The 19,431-nt window shown below is 43.6% G+C and overlaps 1 protein-coding gene and 1 non-coding gene across 3 annotated transcripts in view; one reads left to right on the plus strand and one right to left on the minus strand.

Moving 5' to 3' along the window:
- CDC42BPB (CDC42 binding protein kinase beta) overlaps positions 1-19,431 on the minus strand; it is a 117,852-nt gene that overhangs the window by 77,808 nt on the left and 20,613 nt on the right. The gene's annotated exons all lie outside the window — the stretch shown is intronic.
- On the plus strand, positions 14,441-14,548 carry LOC138381053 (U6 spliceosomal RNA). Its single transcript, XR_011233003.1, has one exon. It is a non-coding gene; the product is annotated as a U6 spliceosomal RNA (small nuclear RNA).

Consider the following 19,431-nt stretch of genomic DNA (forward strand, 5'->3'; position numbering starts at 1 on the left):
TTCACAGGGCACTAACATAGTTCAGGGTTCCTGATCTGCCTTCCCAAAAGCATCTCCTGAATCACTTGAAGTGCTGGTTGCCCCCACCCCCCCATACACTGACATTTCAGATCCCTTCAAAATTCACGGTTAATGACAGCCAAGGAGGCTAACATCCCCCATGGTCCCACATGTTCTCCTAGGCCAGCTGCACACCCCACGGTGTCACCAGTTGCCACTGATCATATCCTGGTCGTCTTAATCACTTGTATGAGCACTGTATCTTGGTTTTGTCGGACATAATAGCCGTAAACACCATTCCTCCATGCTGTTGCCTCTTTTCATCTTTTCATTTTATAGAAATAATTATTTTTAATAAAATTATTTTTAAAAAAATCAAGATGGTTCCTCTTCTCTCTGTCATTTTATCATTAAAGGTTAGAAAGTTATCATCCTTTTGAAGATCTGATATTCAATCCTATTTTCTGCTAAATGGCTTTTAAAACTACTTAAGATTTTATTCCACCTATTGTTTAGAGTATTTTTGAGTATGGTGTGGAGGGTTTATCGTAATTTCTAGTTTTAACCATCTGCATGAACTTGAGCAGCCTAACAATACTTTGCCTAATTCTGCTTACTCCTCCCAGGTTGGGGGAGGGGAGGCCACAATCCCGAGGCCCAGGGAAAAGTCCACTTCCACTGTGAGACTCAAGTCCTGAATATACCACTTGGTGGCTGTGCCACCTTAGAAAAGTCATCAGATCCTCTGTGCTAAATTTCCTCATCCATAAAATGGGCAAAAGATCTTTCCAACCCACATCAGGGACTCGTTAACAGTAAAGATTAAGGTAGGTAGGACACTGAAAGTGGCTTGTACCAGGGCTGCAACCGGAATGCCCTCTTTTCCCCTTCCACCTTAATTACCCTAAGCTTCCTTGTCAAGCTTTCCTCCTACTCTTGTGCCAAAACATAGTGTGTTGCTTATGCATTAACAGTTCTGTACAAATCTCCCTGAATGGGTGGACACAGCTTTATCAGGGCCAGTTTGATAAACAGGGTAAGAACTACGGAAGGAAACAACCCTGAGATGAAAGCTTGGAGAGATAAAGACTCTCTGAGAATCAGGCAACAGGAAATCAACTATGTGAATGAAAGGTAATTTTTTAAAATAGTGGGCACTAAAAACAATAATCCATAAGGAAAAGTCTAAGAGAAAACATTACTTCTAAAAAAATACCAAATATTTTCAAATGGTTCTGAGGACACAGTGGCTATATGGAGTAAAAACTGTAACGACTGCATTAGCTAGAACCGGAACAGAAGATCAAGTCACGATAGCAGACCACCCTGCCAGCCACACAGGTGTTGGGAGGAGGGGAACAAGCACAGGATAACGCAAGTCAAGACAGGACGGAAGCAGGTAAAAAGGGCAAAGAGTGACATTTCAAATGTGGGTGTCAACAAAGAATGAGGTGACCCTGCCATCTGGACTGGGTAGAGTTAGGAGACAGAAACATACCAGTTATTTAAACAAAGAAAATTTAATATAAAGAATTGTTAAAAAAAAAAAGAGGGCACACTAAATTACGGAGATAGCAGATGCAGGAAGCAACCAACCACTGCCCTTAGGATCAAGGAAATGAAAGGAAGAGGTTGGAATTTACAAAACTTAGAAATGTGGGTGAAGAGCCCAGTAAAGGTGAAACTGGGACATGTGGGGAAGGGGCGCTGCTAGCCGGTACTGGGGTCTCTCAGCTCAAAGGTGGGCCCCATAGGCTAGGACGCGGGTGTCTGAAGAAGGACTGCTGGCCAGCTGATGCTGAGGTCTCTGAGGGGACTGCAACGAGGCTGTTCTGCCAGCGTGGGGGAAACTCCAAGCAGGAATGAGCTGCCTACTATCAGGAGGAGCTTCAATGCCAGGATGAACTGTCACTAGGGTGTCCGCAGAGGAAGAGGAAGCAGGCAGGAAGCCTCCCAGCCTTGCAGTCTCCCTCTGACACCTCCTTTAGGTGGACTCACCAGTGAACAGGGGGTCAGATCTCGCCCTATTTGTGGGGGAGGGAAGGGTGATGGAGTGAGAGGCATGTCAGTGCTGGGGAACTGGGTGAGGGGACAGAGAGAGGAGGACTGATAATTAAGTGAACAGCGTCAGGATGATGGAAGCCAGATTCCTCACTGTCAAAGAGAGGAGTTCTAGATAAGGGGGCAGACTAGAATAAAATGCACTAGAATCGGATTAGAATTGGGGGTTATCGGTGGAACTCACAGTTTTCAATACATATGGAGACACACAAATGAGCATACACACAAATGGCACACACGCATACACAGCGCCTGGAAGCAGCAACACCCCAATACCAAGTCCGTCCAGTGCCAGATCTTGGTTTCTAAACACCATTCTCCGATAAAGGACAGGGCTCCTTGTGCAATTCCAGAGCTGGGCCAGGAAAGTACGAGCTGAGCCCGGAGCACTTAAGCCCAGAAGGAAGGATGTGCTCAAAGAATGAAGGCAAATCAAAATCAACATGGACAGTCATGGATTATAACCTAATAAATAAAACAGGAAACCAGGAGTCCATATTGATATTAATAAATGAATAGATTTTAAAATCTGATGAGAAATGGGATTATTTATAAAAAGTACATCCAAACAAAATATCTACCAAAGAGAAAGGATGACTTTGGAGCGAAACGTGGCAGACACGACCTCAGAGTACACATCATCAGTAAGCGGCACACTGAAACTCGCCATCCGACAGGACACAACGAGGAAAACTCAGTATCGCCTCTGTGATTCTCCTGCCAAAGACACATAACATGAACCTAATCATGAGGAAACATCAGGCTAGGTCCAGTGGCTCACGCCTATAATACCAGCACTTAGGAAGCCCAAGGCAGATCCTCCCTTCAGCCCAGGAGTTCAAGAGCAGCCTGAGCAACACAGCAAGATTCTATCTCTACAAAAAAAATAAGATAAAATAAAAATTAAAAATTAGCTTGGCACAGTGGCATGCTCTATAGTCCCAGCTACTTGGGAAGCTGAGGCAGGAGGATTGCTTAAGCCCAGGAGTTCAGGGTTACAGTGAGCTATGATCACACCCCTGTACTCCAGCCTAGGTGAAAGAGCAAGATCTTATCTCTAAAAAAAAAAAGAAAAAGAAAAGAAAAGAAAAGAAGAAACATCAGGTAAAACTAAGTTAAAGGAACAGCCTCCAAAATGACTAGCCTGCAATCTTTAAAAGTTTCAAGGTCATGAAAGTCAAGGAAAGACTAAGGAACTGATCACACAGAAGGGAACTAAAGACACAGGCCAAGGCCGTGCAGTGTGTCGTTCTGCACTGGATCCTTTTGCTACAAAGGGGAGTATTAGAAAATTAGTGGCACTTCGCTAGAGTTTGAAGATTAGATGGTAGCAACGTATCAATGCTAAATTTCTGATTTTGATGGTTAAGTTGTGGTCATGTAGAATATCCCTGTCTGTAGGAAATACACACCCAAGTGGCCAGGGGTGGGGAACATGTGGCCTTCTAAGTCCCTAAGTGCAGCCTTTTGACTAAATCCAAATTTTACAGAACAAATTCTTTTATTTTTAATACATTTTTGTTCATCTTTTATATTTTTACTTTATTTTTAAAATGAACGTATTTAAAATACCAAAGTATAAAATATAATACATTTAAATGAAATAATCCTCCCAGATGACCTGCACAATTAGAACATTAGCAAGCCATAAGGGCTAAACTGATGGCTGCTACGCTCATGATTTAGTTCTAACTTCCCCCGCCTGACTGGCACCACTGCCGCACGAGGCTGGCTGGTGACAGTTTATGGGGGTCGATTATGCCAGTCTGACAAGGGTGCACTGTGTTTCTGTTTGAAGTGGCATTTGTGAGTAGTTGCACACCTCAACAGTATTTTTTAATTCTGTCTGCTTAACAGCCCGTCACGTCAAAGAAGATCAAGAGAATGCTGAAGGAAGAAAACAGATTTTTTAATAAGGACTGGGAATTGCAATATTATTGTTTCTGCTAAAGATGATTTGCTTGCTTTATGATACTGCAATATCAACATTAAAGAAATTCAATGTTCATCAGCATTATAGGGACCACAAATATTTTAAATTAGAGGGAGAGGCTCGAAAGGTTGTACTGAAGAAATTAAAAGATGAAAAGCAAAAGCAAAGACAATTCTTTCAAGCAACAATAAGACCTGGAAATAATGCCTACTGAAGCAACATATAAAGTAGCTTACACACTCAGGAAAAAAGGGAACCCATTCAGTGATGTAAAAATTGTGAAAGAATGCATTGTCAAAGGTGTAGGATGCTTAGACCCCGATAACGTTTCAAAGTCCAAACTGCCTCTTTCAAGGAGAACCATGACTGATGGGCACCATGAATTAGCCTTCAACTTAACAGAACAACTTCATACAATACTTCAAAAGGAAAATATATATTATTCTATCGCGTTGGATGAATCAACTGATACTATCGGCTCAGTGCAGGTTTTATACTTATATACTTTTATACTTCATTCCAGTCATAACAGAAGATTTTCTCTGCTATGAAGAGTTACTCACTTTGGGCACTCTTGCAAACAGAACAGGGGGAATAGATATCTTCAACAATTTTCAAGATAAATGCTGTGAAGTTGGACCGAATTTGGTAAATTTAGTGAGTGTATGTACAGACGGTGCACCTTCCATGACAGCAAAACATGAAGGGTTTATTGCACAGATTAAAAAAAAAATATATTAACAGATCCAGATGCTCTCATTTCTTTTCATTGTATCTTGCACTGGCAAAAATCTCTGTGCTAAAGCTGTTATTTTAAGTGACATTTTGCAACAAGTTATAAGTATTATTAACTATATTCCTGCAAATACAACACAGCATGGTCAGTTTCGTAACATGCTAAAGTTCAACGATGAGGTATTCAGTGTGGATTTGCCCTGTCATTCTAAAGTGTGTTGGCTATCGCAGAGACAAGAGTTAGCCAAAATTTTCTCTCTGTGAGAGCAGACGGTTAAATTCTATGAAGAACACAATCAGCAATGTGAATTATTGAAAGTAGATTTCTAAAGGAATGCAGCATTTCTGTGTGATTATCATGTCAAATCAAAATGCCCTGAATATTTCTTTGCAAGGCAAAACTAAGTCTATATATGACATATAGCAAAAAAAATCCAAGCATTTTGAAAAAAAGTTTTCAAAATATTTCATCTTCAAAAGGAAATTTCAGATGAAAATTTTCCTGTTAGCAAAGGTCACTTATGAGCAGGACAAAATATGCAAATCATTTGAAGAATATGCAGCTGTTACAGACCTATTAATTGGAGAACACAATGAAAGGTTTGCTGACTTTGAGAATCATGACATCACACTCAAATTAGCATTTCAGCTTCACCTGATATCACCAAGGCACCTAAAGAACTACAGATGGAATTGACTGAGCCCTCAACAGATGACATTTTAAAGTCATTGTTTGATGCTAAGAAAGATCCAACTGAAATATAGAAAAATGCAGAATACCCATGCCTTCAGCCACATGCCCAAAAAATGCTTTCTTACTTTTCAATCACTTATTGCTGTGAATCTACATTCTCCTACCTAACCCAAATCAAGATGCCCTTAAGGTCACAAATGACTGATACCCATCCAGAGCTGTGGTCCCCAGACCCTGGGCTGAGGACCGATACCATTCTGGGGCCTGTTAGGAATTGGGCTGCACAGCAGGAGGTGAAGCTCCAACTGTATTTACAGCTGCTCCCCAACACTCGCATCACCGCCTGAGCTCCACCTCCTGTCAGATCAGCAGAGGCATCAGATTCTCACAAGAGCATAAACTCTATCTACTGTAAGCAGTGCATGCGAGGGATCTAGGTTGGGAGCTCCTTATGAGGACCTAATGCCTAAGGATCTGGGGTGGAGCTGAGGCAGTGATGCTAGCCCTGGCGAGTGGCTGCAAATACAGATTATCATTAGCAGAGAGGTTTGACTGCACGGTAAATGTAATATGCTTGAATCATCCTGAAACTATACCCACCCCCACCCCCAATCTGTGGAAAAACTGTCTTCCATGAAACCGGTCCCTGGTGCCAAAAAGGTTGGGACCACTGATCTAGAGGATCAACTGAAACTGCAAACCTCCATGCTGCAACTAAATATTCAAATGCTTTCCAACAAAAACCAGATACAACAAAGTCATTAAAAAATCAGTTAACTGTAAAATCAACAAATAGTTTCAATTTTTTGAAATAGTAGTTAGATTTTTACAAAATAATGTACATTTTCAAGTATATCTAATTGAAGTTTCTTGAATGCGGCCTTATTTGATTACAGATAAATTAATGTGGCCTCCAACATGAAAAGGTTCCCCACCCCTGCACTGAAGTATTCAAGGGCTATGGGTTATCTTTCAGGTAAGCAACCTACTCTCAACAGTTGGGGGAAGACAGTTCTTTGTTTTATTATTTGCAACTTTTCTGTAAGTTTGAAATTTTTGAAAAAAATTTTTTAAATACTTTTTTAAAAGATCATGGAGCCGGGTGTGGTGGCTCATGCCTATAATCCCAGCAACTCGGGAAGCTGAGACAGGAGGGTGAGTTAAGAGACCAGTCTGGATGACACAGTGAGACCCTGTTTCTACAAAAAATTTAAAACTTAGCTAGGAATGGTGGCATGTGCCTGTAGTCCCAGCTACTTGGGAGGCTGAGGCAGGAGGATTGCTTGAGCCCAGGACTTTGAGGTTGCTGTGAGCTACGATCGTGCCACTGCACTCCAGCCTGGGCTACAGTGAGAGATTCCATCTCTGAAAATAAATAAATTAAAGATCATTTGTTGCTATTTGGAAAAGAGGCTGTAGGGGGGCAAGTCTGGAAGCAGGGAGAGCCCACCAGACATAACCACTGCCCCCCACAAGAGATAGCAATGGTGGCTGGTGGCTTGGAAGCTGGTGATGGTGGTGGCCCTGGAGCTGAGGAGGGAGAGGCTACATCCAGAACATGCTGTGCCAGGGAGTGAAGGAAGGAAGACTCCAGGTCTGCCAGGATTCCAGCCAGGGCAACGTGATGAAGGGGGTGCTACAGAGGGAAAGGCCGGAGATGCAGGTTGGGGTGGGGAAGGGAGCAGTGATGGGTGATGGAATCCAATCACATCACGGCTCCTGCTGCAGAGCCTGAGATGGTGAAGAGACCAAATTAATTTTCCTTACAGGCGTCTACTGCTGCCTTGCATTTTCAAAAAATGATCACTTCAGAACCACCAGCTTCCATGGGGTTGGGGAGAGGTGAGAGTGGGAAGGGAGATCCTGGTCACATTCACAATCTTAAGCCATTTTTCAGTCTGCTAATGTTGCTCCGTCGACTTCATCTAGAGCCTCTGGAGGGCCACACGTGGCCTTGAGGCCGCAGGTTCCGCACCCTGATCTAGAGCCCGGGATGTTCCTCGGAATACAAAGTGTTACAGACAAAAGTTCATAAGTTACATCCAATGGGGTGCAGCACGGCTTGTCACACACTCTTGAAACATTCAGATGCAAAGCAAAACCACAACCACCAAAACACCATTAGGATTTATTTTAAATACCATTTACACTACAATTCTCTTAGAAGACACACATAGCTTGAAGAAAACTGCTCAGCTCTAATGATTGAAATAATTTTTGACTCTCATGGTGATCATGAACGCATAGATTTTGAAGTAAGGCCAAAAATATTTGAAGTTAAGACCAACTACTCTAAATATCAGAAAGAGTAAAACAACCTCTCCTTCACAATCCATCAACAAACACTAAAAGCCACTACGTCAACCATATTCACTGGGCACCCAAACATGCCAGTGCCAGCCTGCAACGTGCTAAGGACCCAGACAGACAGGGCTTGCCCTTCAGCTCAGAAGCTGGGCCAGGCTGACCATCCAGCACCCATGAGGCTCTAGGTCGCAGCAACTAGGGACTCACTGCCCAGTGTCCTGCGTCACCCACACCGTTACCAGTAGCCTCAGCCCCAGCATCTGGGCATCATCTCAGAGCAGGGCCCATACCTGCATGCCCCTCATCAGTCACAAAGCCACCTTCTGTCCATGTTCCTCGCTGGATTCGAAGGCCCACAAAGGCAAGGTATGCCCCTGCCTGGTTAACCACTGCTTCCAAACCCCCGGCACAAGGATGGGTGTCCACAAACACAGCTGCTTATATTTATGACCAAGTGCTAACTGATGTGCACAATGAGAAGTCGTCAAAAAAGGGTTACCTTCCCTTCAAGGAGGGCTTGTATTTTTTCCTACGGTAAAGAATATGCAACATCTTGGATGTTTTCCACCAAAAAAAGAAAAAAAGGTTGATAAAGCTTTAGCCTTCAGATTCATTCTTCATAACCCAGACTGTCCCCTACAGAACTTCTCTTGATGCCCTAAAAGGCAATGAACTAATCAGACAAGGGTAACCAGCTCTCCCAGGAAGAACTGAGAGCAGAGGATCTTTGGCTGAAACTGACAGAAAATCACTGTGAAATGGAATAAGATCAGACCAGGTGAATGGAGTGCCCAGGGAAGGACAGTTTGAGGAAGGGGACTGTGCCACAGGGCAGCAGCCAAGGAAAGCAGATGTGAAGTCCCACTCTGCCCCTCTCTGGCATGGGCTTCCAGCCTCCCTCTGCTCATCCCTGTCACTCTTGACTCTTTTGGCCTCAGCCGCTTTGTGGTCACAATCAATGCATTTGGAATTGGAAATAGTTTTGCAGATCATCCAGTACAATTATACAGTCACCAACAAAGAAACAGGGGCCCCAAAGGCCAACTGACATGCAGAGGGCACAAAGGACCGATGTCTCACCTCCCAAGTGGGCAGTCAGCTCCACCCCAGGCATGGGTCTCTCCTCCTGAGAGGTCCTCCTCTTGCAACTGCCAGCTACTGCTCTGGTCCCTTCAAGAGACAACAGGATGGACACCTCCCCAGAGCAGTGACTCCAGGCTGGCTGGCGGGATGGGGCAGCTCCGAAGGAGGCACCTCCAGGTGGTGCAGTAAGACCTCCAAATGAGGCTCAAAGCAGGAGCCAGAGAACAGGGCCCGGGCAGCACCCCAGAACCAGGGAGTGTAGTCAACAGGCAGAACAGAGGGGATGAGGCACAAGATCACCCCTGCTGAGTGCCCGTGAGGATGAGAGTTCAGGGAAAGAGCTAAGAGTCGGGTTCTTGTCCAGCACACAGCAGGAAAAGTAACCAGTTTCACAGTACTGTGTTAGAATGAGTTTACAGTTTCAAAGCAGCCTGAAATATACTCTTATAGTTTAGGCTGCCGATACGACTACAGAACATTAACAACTACCATAAAGTTTTTCAAAAATGTGTTCAAATTACAAAAAATGTGTTTTATTTGTTTACATAACTGAAGTCTTTCCTAAAAACGGCAGAATGCTGTCCTTCACAAGGAGGCAGCCAAAAATCCTTCTCATCATGAATTACTAGTTTGAGAAAAGCAAATCTTCCAAGAAGCCCTATTAACTCCCAAATAAAGTTCTCTCATAAGAGCTCTCGACATAGGCTGATAATCAGGAACTACACTGTTGTAAAAAGAACAAACATTAAATTTTAACTTAATGCAATTTAAGATTTAGAGGATTAAACAGGAAGCCCTGTAAGAACGCTCTGACTCAGGAGACAGGTGATAAAGAGTCAGGGAAAACCGGGACGCTAGGGCGGGGAGTGGCTGGGGAGGCTGCGCTGGGTCCACACTAGGCAAGAACACCTCATGCCAACAGTGTGTGTGACTGCGACCAGCTGCCACCAGCCCCGCTCACCTTGCTCAGGACCCGTTCAGAGACTCACTCTGAAGGATGGCAATGTGCTCCTTCATCTTTGCCTGGGCTTGACACGCGAGAGATTTCTTTTTCAATTTGTTTAACTTGCGGTCATTACTGAAATAACAATCTACTGCTTCGCTGCTCGTATCACTTGGAAATGTTCTATCTTCCTGCTTGAGAGCTCCCAATCAAGGAGGCAGAGATCCCGAGACAGACAGTGGTCCCCATGGGCCTCACATGGCACTGTCCTCTGGGGTTCCTGTGGCAAAGTAAAGGGCCTGTGCAAAGTAAGTGACCTTTACAACACAGGTCTCTTTTCCAAAGCCAGCTCCCTTGCTGATGTGAATAGAAATGTATGTTTTAGTTAAAAAAATTCCAAGGGTACGATGGAGTGGTATGAGGGACAGAGCCAATGCAGTCCTCTGCACAAGTCACAGGAATGCAGCTAAGGCTTCATGAACACTTCATTCTGCTTTGGTGCCTACGCCAGCGAGATAGCCGGTTTCCAGGCTATTTCTTCTGTGAGTCACCGGAAGCACCCTGCACATTCTAAATTTAAGGAAAAGGAAAAATCACAAGTAAAGAATGAGTACTGGGCCGTGCACGACAGCTCACCCCTGTAATCCTAGCAGTCTGGGAGGCTGAGGCGGGTGGATCATTTGAGCTCAGGAGTTTGAAACCAGCCTGAGCAAGACCCAGACCCCATCTCTACTAAAAAAATAGAAAGAAATTAGTTGGACAACTAAAAATATGTAGAAAAAAATTAGCTGGGCATGGTGGCACATGCCTATAGTCCCAGCTACTCGGGAGGCTGAGGCAGGATTGCCTGAGCCCAGGAGTTTGAGGTTGCTGTGAGCTAGGCTGACACCACGGCACTCTAGCCCAGGCAACAGAGTGAGACTCTGTCTAAAAAAAAAAAAAGGAATGAGTACTGGTTGTCAAATGGCTGAAGAGTTCAAAGAAGCTTTTTAAATTAGTTAAGATTATAATGTTTTTATATTATAACATCTATTCTGTTAGGACAGTGGCTCTCAAAGGTGTTCCACAGACCAGCAGCATCTGTCTAGGGAAGATACGGATGAGAATAAAAAAATTTAAAAAAAATAATAAAAATAATGGAAAAAAAGAAAAAGATGGGGACAAACCTCCCAGAATCCTCCCTTAATCATTTAACCTCTCCACCAGGCAGGAGAAAGCTCCTAAGCTTTAAAAATCAGGTTGCTCCATGTACAGCATCTTACTTTGAAATCACCTCTTTCCCCAGGGTTAAGGCCTGTCCACCTCTCCCTTTCAGGTTTCCCAAAGATGTTCTGCAAGGGGTCAGATGGGCTTAGTTGCTCTGTGTATAAATTGGTGGCTTTTAAAACAGGAAACCAGACAATCAGGAGCAGCAGCACTGTCACCTGGAAATTTGCCAGAGAGCCGATTCCTCCAGTCCTATTCCAGATCCAATTAGAATTGAAGCCCAACCTGTGTCTTAACAGGCCTTCCACATCATTCTGACACGTGCTAAAATTTGAGAAACACTGGTGAGGGGAGTAAAGCTCTCCCAAGATCACCACTGAGGATAAGGCACGTCTTCGCCAGGTAAATCATCATGGAGCAAAGGCTAAACCCAAACACCACTGCAGCACTTGGCAGAGTTACCTGGCCTCTCTAAGGCTCTGTCTCCTCACCTGCAAACTAAGAGTAATAGTGATTATCTCCAGGAGTCACTGGGAGGTTTTTTTTGTTTTTTTTAAGAGACAAAGTCTCACTGTCACCCAAGCTGGAGAGCAGTGGTGCAGTCATAGCTCCCTACAGCCTCAAATTCCCAGGTTCAAGCGATCCTACTTCAGTCTCAGAGTAGCTGCAACTATAGGTGCATACCACCACACCTGGATACTTTTATAAATTTTTGTAGAGACGGGGTCTTGCTATGTTGCCCAGGCTGGTCTGAACTTCTGTGCTCAAGCGATGCTCCTGCCTCAGCCTCCCAAAGTGCTGGGGTTACAAGCATGAGCTACCACACCCAGCCCGGGAGTATTAGAGAATTCCAACACAGCATTTAACACTGTGTCCAGCATTTAGTAAGTTCGTGTTAAACAGTAGCTACTAACAATATCATTTGATATGTCATATTTAACAATATGTAAACAAACTAGAATCCAGCCAATTCACCAAGGAAAAAGGCACACTTGTTACAAACACGTGCTACAGGCAAGTGGCACACGGATGACATCCAAGCAGCCCTGTAAAAACAGTGTGCACCAATGGCCCATGCAGGTCCCAGTACGGTTTGAGGAAGCATAGAACCCACGGACACACCTCAGAGAGCAGGGCCTCGCTTAGGCAGAGGCCCCCTGACCACACTAGATTCAGGGAAGCAGGGAAATCTTACATGCAGAGTCCAGACCCCACAGACGGTCTCTTCGCTGCCTCCCGCTAGCCCCCCAGTGGGTGAGCTGTCACTGCTCCCCGACTTACACCAGCAGTTCCACAGTAAGATGTTACCCATTGCTTTAGGGAAAAATGGGACCAAAACCCTTTGAAAAATTCACAGTTTAGTAAGAATTTTTAAAGTAAGAATTTTAATGCTCCTTCTGTTTTGCCTGTTTGACTTCATTTAAAATATTAACAGGTACTGGGCAAAGCCTAAGTAGAGCATGAACATGAAACAACAGCACACTGATTTAGAGTCTTTCCTAGTACATCCGCTGCTGAAATGACCTAGAGCATCTGAGTGGCCACAAAACAGCGGACCATGAGTCAGGCTGCCCTTCACAAGCAACTTACTGCTGCTGCTGCCCCCAACGACCCTGCAAGGTCAGCATCACCCCCACTCTGTAAGTAAGAAGACTATGGATCTGAGCCACTGACCACACACAAAGGAAACAGCAGGGCTTCTTGAACCCAAGCTGAAGTAATGTCAAAGCTCTGAATTTCGGGGGGCACTGGGTCACCTTCTCTGGAGCAGTGGAGTCAGACATCAGGGCAGCAGCAGGGTACACTCACTGAGTGTCGTCTTCCTGCAGAGCCTTGGAAATTGAGTGGAGGAAAAACGGGATACCCACTATTGGCTTAGAGAGTGCTTGGGCCATTCCTAGTAATCTTCCCAAATCTTCTTTTCAGAGGTCACCTAAGTCACCTTCTTGCTTTTGGGATTAGACCAGCCAAGACAGATATAAGGAAGAAGTTTCAGGTTTCTGTTACCCTCTAATGTATGACCAAAATTTAACTCAGCAAGAAAACTGTAATTTAATATGGTGACTTGTCTGTTCCTTTCCCTTAAGTTTTTGTGCTGAAGAAGAGCCCAGTTGTGGACTGAAAGGAGTTGGTAAATCACGGCTTCCTGACTGCAACAATCGCAGCTTCTTGTTCCTCTCAACACTGCAATTTTCTAGGCCTTTTCAATCATCTTTGTCGTTTTCCTCCAAACTCTAAGTCTTCCTCCCCTTCTTTACCTTCACTGCTCTTCAAATGCAACAATTCTGAAGAAATTTCATTTGAACACCTGGAATTCACTGTGAGGGTGAATTCCAAAAGGCCTGGCCACCAATCCTCCGCTATGTGCATCTGGACCACTGTGGGTCTTGAGCACGTGCTAGCTGGCAATTCACCCCTTGCTGTGAACAGTGCCTAATGGCGACCTGAGGACACAGACCCTTTGGCCTTGTCCTGCCTCAGCCCCATGGAAGGGGCCCTGCTTCCTCACCCCTCAACAAGCCTGCAAGGGCTGAGGAATGCAGGTTTCCAGGCCAAAAGCCCGCCTGGAAGCCCCCACGTGAGGTTCCCTGCCACTCAGAGCCTCCCCAATTTAGCAAAGGTAGGGACAAAAACACACGGAGACACAGCGCACCAACAAGCAAGGTAAGAACCTAAGGCACTTTGTAGCACCAGCGGTACAGGTAAATATTATGGCATGTGAATTGAATTTTATATCAACAAAGCCGTTAAAGAGAGAGAAAAAAAGCCAGCTATGGGGGTAAGGAGAGAGAGGACGAGGAGGACAGGGATAGAGGGGAAAAGGAGAAAGAAAGGCTCTGAAAGGACCCAGCTTTTAAATCAACCTGAAGTCTCGCTATTGTGTTGGGCAGAAGAGTGAAGGGAGAAGCGTGTGCGTGTGTGTAAATGTGCGTGTGCACATGCATGACCACAAGGTGGTTTAGAAAGGAACAGCCTCAGCAAAGCCATGAAAAAGGAAACCACAGAGTGCCTGAAAGAACAAAAACTATGGCTTGGTTACAGCATAAACTACAGATGGGGGCAGAGAGAAAGAACAGGCGAGAAGGTGGGACGGGCCGACATGGACACAGGCACATCTTCATGTTATTGGGAGGTCACAGCGAGCAGCCCACGATCTTGCACAGGAGCACGATACGCTGACTCAAGTTTGTGTTGGCTGAACAAATGATTAAACAAGGTAATATACAAAAGCATTTTGCAAACTGCAATACAATATTAAAATGTTTGTTGTTACTGATATAGTGACTACTACCTAATCAATAAGCACCAGAAAGACTCTATTTACAGATTCTGAACTACGTCAGAATCAAATGAACAAATATTAAGCTTCTACTATTTGCCAAGAACTGTTCTAAGCAGTAGGGATAGATCTGTGAAGAAACAAAAATCCCTGCCTTCATGAAGCTTACATTTTAGTTGAGTAAGAAAAGAAACAATAGTGCTCGCTTCGGCAGCACATATATTAAAATTGGAACAATACAGAGAAGATTAGCACGGCCCCTGCGCAAGGAAAAAGAAAAAAAAAAAGGAAAGAAACAATAAATATTAAATTACACAGAAAGTAGTAAGTCCTACTGAGTAAAAGGGCAACAAAGCAGGGCAAGTGGGACTGTGGCAGGGGGTGGGAGACGGGTTAGGTGCCACAGGTGACGAGTCTGGACAGAGTGGCAGAGCTGAGATGGTCAGATTCCGATTACACTCTGCAGGCGGAGCGAGCAGGACTTCCTGCTGGACTCACGTGCAGTGTGCGGACCGTCCAGTGCGCTGACCTGAGCGCTGGGCGGCCGCAGTGGCCTGTGTTGAGATGGGGAAGGGCGGATGGAGGCTGGTGGGTGAGCTGCAGGTGCAGGAGGCAGAGGGACGGACTTGTGCGTTCCAGAGAGAAGCCAGCGTGCTCAGTGTATAGCTGGCATTAATGTTAACATCACAAGCCTGGATGGGATCAGCACGGAGCCAGCAGGGACAGAGCAGGGAACGAGTGAACCCTGGGAGCTTCCATACGGGGAGAAGAGAAGGAACTGGCAAAGTTCAGAGAAAGCCAGGACGTCCGTCCAGCAGGTCTGAAGGGGGAGGGAGGACAAAAGTCTGATTAGACAGAGTTTGAGAATGAGAGAAAGGTGGACACAGCAAGAACACAGGACTCTGAAGAGTTTTGCTGTAAAAGAAATGCGTGAATTAGACGCTTGAAATCATTTTTGCCAAATGTTTGGTTTAAAAAACCCCACTCATCTAGGGATGGAGGTAAAGTTGGTCCATCGCAAACCTGTGCTCACTCCACACTCATCAACTAATCCAACCCAGGTACAGGGAGGCAGCGTATTTCCAACAGATCACAAAAGTTGTAACAAAACCTTCATTTTCACTGGCTTAGATGCTAACAGTAAACCATACAATTAAATTCTATGCTGACAGAGTAAGTGCCCCAGGCTTCAGTACGCAGTTGACCTAATACAGCCATTTCCTTAAAACGAACGCTGACGACACCTGCTCGTCTGCGCCTGTGCTCAGGCAGCAGGCGGCGTCTCTCCCGACGGGCTGCTCTCCTGAGGCTCCACGGCACCTACCCACGCTGCGACTAGAGCAGCAACCCACGGATACGGCTCACTTTTTTTTCTTTGGTAGAAATCAATGATTTTACTCGCTAGGTTTTTTCACTTTTTCCTGATCTCTCTCTTTTTTTTTTTTTTACTGAATTTTGAGTAAAAATTTTAATATTGATAAAGAGAATATATTCCTAAACATACACAGTTTTATTAAGTCAACTACTGGGATAATATACACCTATTTTGACAATATACAGATCTCACAGCACACTAAATAGAGGTATTTAAGATCACGTACACATGGTAAGAGAGTAGGACTTTTCACTAGTTCAGCAATAAGGTATCGTCGCCACACTCTAGAGATGATTTTGTAATCCCAAATCTTATTTTGTTAGCTAGATATCTAGGAACCTTAGTAACTGACCAATTTGATCCTCAGCATTGTATTTAAACACAAAAGCAGTAGACAGTGTGGGCATTCTGCCAGTGCAGACTACCCTCCAGATCAGCTGGGCAGGACCCTGCACACACCAGCATAGGTGGGGGACCCCCACCCGGCCACCAGGAACAGCAACACAGGAAATGAGCTTAACTGCTGTGCTCCAGCAGGATGAGAAATTGAGAACGAACTTCCTCCTTCCCAGCACAGCCCAGGGCCATCCTAAACAGACAGAGAGCTCTCCCACACACTCCGAGAGCTCCGGGCCGCAGGGACAGGAAGGAGGATGAGAACAGCAAGGAAGGGAACTGTCTACACATCTTCCTTCCAGAAAGCCTCAGCCTTACAACGCCTCTGTTTGACAGAGACAGAAGGACAGAAAGGCGCCCCAAAGCTTTGGCCACTACAGTTCGACAACAGAGTAAGCGCTAACTTACTCTTCCTGCTTCTCCGCCCCTGGAGTCCGAGACTTGCTAACACATTTCTGGAAGAAAGTGGTCACAGAACTTAAGAGGAAGTACACTGATAAAATGGCATCTAGAAAAGAAAGTGCAACTAAGAAGGGAGTGTGGAGAATTATTAATATAAATGAAAAGTTTGCAAAGCATCAATAAATTAATAAAACTCAAAGGAAGGCAACTTAATTTCAATAATCAGTAATTTGGGCAATTTTTAGCAACCAAATATAATAGCCACCAACCTGTTAGGATTAATTCAAACTTATAACATGGTCCTTCCTATTTGACAGGCATAAGAAGGTAAGATCTTGAATTAATACTTTAAATTTGCTTTTTATTCTCTTACACTCCAAATACTTGATAAAATATTAAATCCACCCATTGCTAATGGCAGCTACCACTTTCTGAACATCTACAAATGCATCAGGGATGTCCTATAATAATTTATACAACCTGCAGGATAGACACTATCCCTTTTTCATAAATAAACAAACTGAGGAAACAGAAGTTCCAAGTTCACATAAATGTTTGGTACTTTTATTCTCTTGTTATTTATTTTTATTTCCCACATATGACATTTTATGTTTCTTGTGACACGAACATTTTTCAGTTTTAAAATTCAGAGGAAAAAATTAACTGCACTCATTTTTCTTGTTGTTCTGAGTTTAAATCATCTAATAGGCAATATACTATCAAATTTTTTTGTGCCATTGCTGTGAATTCAGAAAAATCTGGCTTTCTTTCTGCATAGTAAAACAACAGCAGCTGCTTCTAATTTCCTGACTAGCACCACCTTCCGAGGAACTGACGATGGCAGCCAGTATCATTTTATTGTAATAGTTTAAGGTGAACTCTATCATTCAAATTCTTTGAAAACTAATAATTCAAGTAAACAATTCTTTCACTGTCCTCTAAACATAATATTTGATTTATCAGCTTTCCATTCCCCCATTTTCACATGCATCTCTTAGGCTACCATATATGTACCGATGACCTACAGAAATTCCACGAGTGGGCACATCTACCAAGAAGACACATACAAGAATGTTCACAGCGGCTTTATTCATATTTATCAGGAACTGAAAATTATCTGAAAGTTCACTAACAGGAGAATAGATAAATAATCTGCAGTATTCACATAATAGAAGAATACATACCAGCACACACCTGTAATCCTAGCACTTTGGGAGGCCAAGGCAGGAAGATCACTTGAGCGCAGGAGTTCGAGATCAGCCTGAGCACCTTAGCGAGACCCCATTTCCACAAAAACTTATTTAAAAATTAGCCAGGTATAGTCCCAGCTACTTGGGAGGCTGAAGTGGGAGGATCACTTGAGTCTAGGAGTTTGACGTTGCAGTGAGTTATGACAACATCATTGCACTCTAGCCTGGGTGACAGAGTAAGACCCTGTCTCAAAAAAAAAAAAAAAAGGATCACTCACTGCTACCCACAACACTGATGAATCTCATGGATATGGTGTAAAGCTAAAGGAACCATACACAAAATATTGCATGATCCCATTACATGAAGCTCAAAAATATATACAACCCCAAGATAATTCAATGGAGGGAAAAAATGGTCTCTTTAATAAGTGGTATTGAGGCAACCAGGTATCCACATGCTAAACAATAAATGTGGTCCCAAGCCTCACACCATATTAAACAATTAACTCAAAATGGGTCACAGTAAGAGCTAAAACTATGCAAGAAACATATCTATAAATCTTTGTGACCTTGGATTAGGCAATAGATCCTTACAAGCAAAAAAGTAAAAAGAAAAAAAATAGACTAATCAAAACTAAAAATGTGTTTTTTGACTAAAAGCACCTAACGAACAAAAAATGTTCAAAGGACACCATTAAGAAAATGAAAAGACAACCTACAGAATCAGAAAATATTTGCAAATCATACAGCTGACAAGGGACTTCTATCCAAAATACACAAAAAAACTCTTCCAACTCACCAGTAAAAAGATAAAACATCCCAATTTAAAAATGGGCAAAGGATGTGAATAGACATTTCTCCAAAGAAGATATACAAATGCACGATATTCACATGAAAGATGCTCAACATCATTAGCTATCAGGGAAATGCAAATCAAAACTACAATGAGCTATCACTTCATATCCACCAGGATGGCTGTAATCAAAAAGACAAATAACAGGCCAGGTGCAGTGGCTCCCGCCTGTAATCCTAGCACTCTGGGAGGCCAAGGTAGGAGGATTACTTGAACCCAGGAGTTTGAGACCGGCCTGAGCAAGAGCTGGACCCCATCTTGAGAAAAAATAGAAAAATCAGCCAGGCTGGTATTGTGCACCTGTAGTCCCAGCTACTTAGGAGGCTGAAGCAGGAGGATTACTTGAGCCCAGGAGTTTGAGGTTGCAGTGAGCTATATTGACGCCACGGCACTCTAGCCAGGGCCATAGAGAGAGATTTAAAAAAAAAAAAAAAAAAAGGATAAATAACAATTGTTGGCCAGTGGTGGAGAGACTGGAACCCTCATGCACTGCTAGCGGGATTGTAAAATGACGTAGCCACTTTGAAAAACAGTCTGGCAGTTCCTCAAAATGCTAAACATAGAGTGATTACATGACCCAGCAACTAAGCAGAAGAAATTAAAACATGTCTGCACAAAAAATTATACATGAATATTCATCAAAGCAGCATCAATCACAATATCCAAAAAGTGGACACAACCCAGTGTCCATCAATTAATGACCAGATAAACAAAACGTGGTATATATCTATAGGATAGAATATTATTCAGTCATAAAAAGGAGTGAAATACTGATATATGCTACAACATGGATGAGCCTTGAAAGCAGTATGCTAAGTAAAAGAAGCCACTCATAAAAGACCATATATTATGTAATTCCATCTACATGACATGTTCAGAATAAGCAAATCTATAGAGACAGAAAGTAGATTAGTGGTTGCCAGGGGCTGGGGAAAAGGGAAGTAACTACTAATGGATATAGGGTTTCTTTTAG

This window comes from Eulemur rufifrons, chromosome 2, assembly GCF_041146395.1.
Source record: "Eulemur rufifrons isolate Redbay chromosome 2, OSU_ERuf_1, whole genome shotgun sequence".
Classification (NCBI taxonomy): Eukaryota; Metazoa; Chordata; class Mammalia; order Primates; family Lemuridae; genus Eulemur; species Eulemur rufifrons.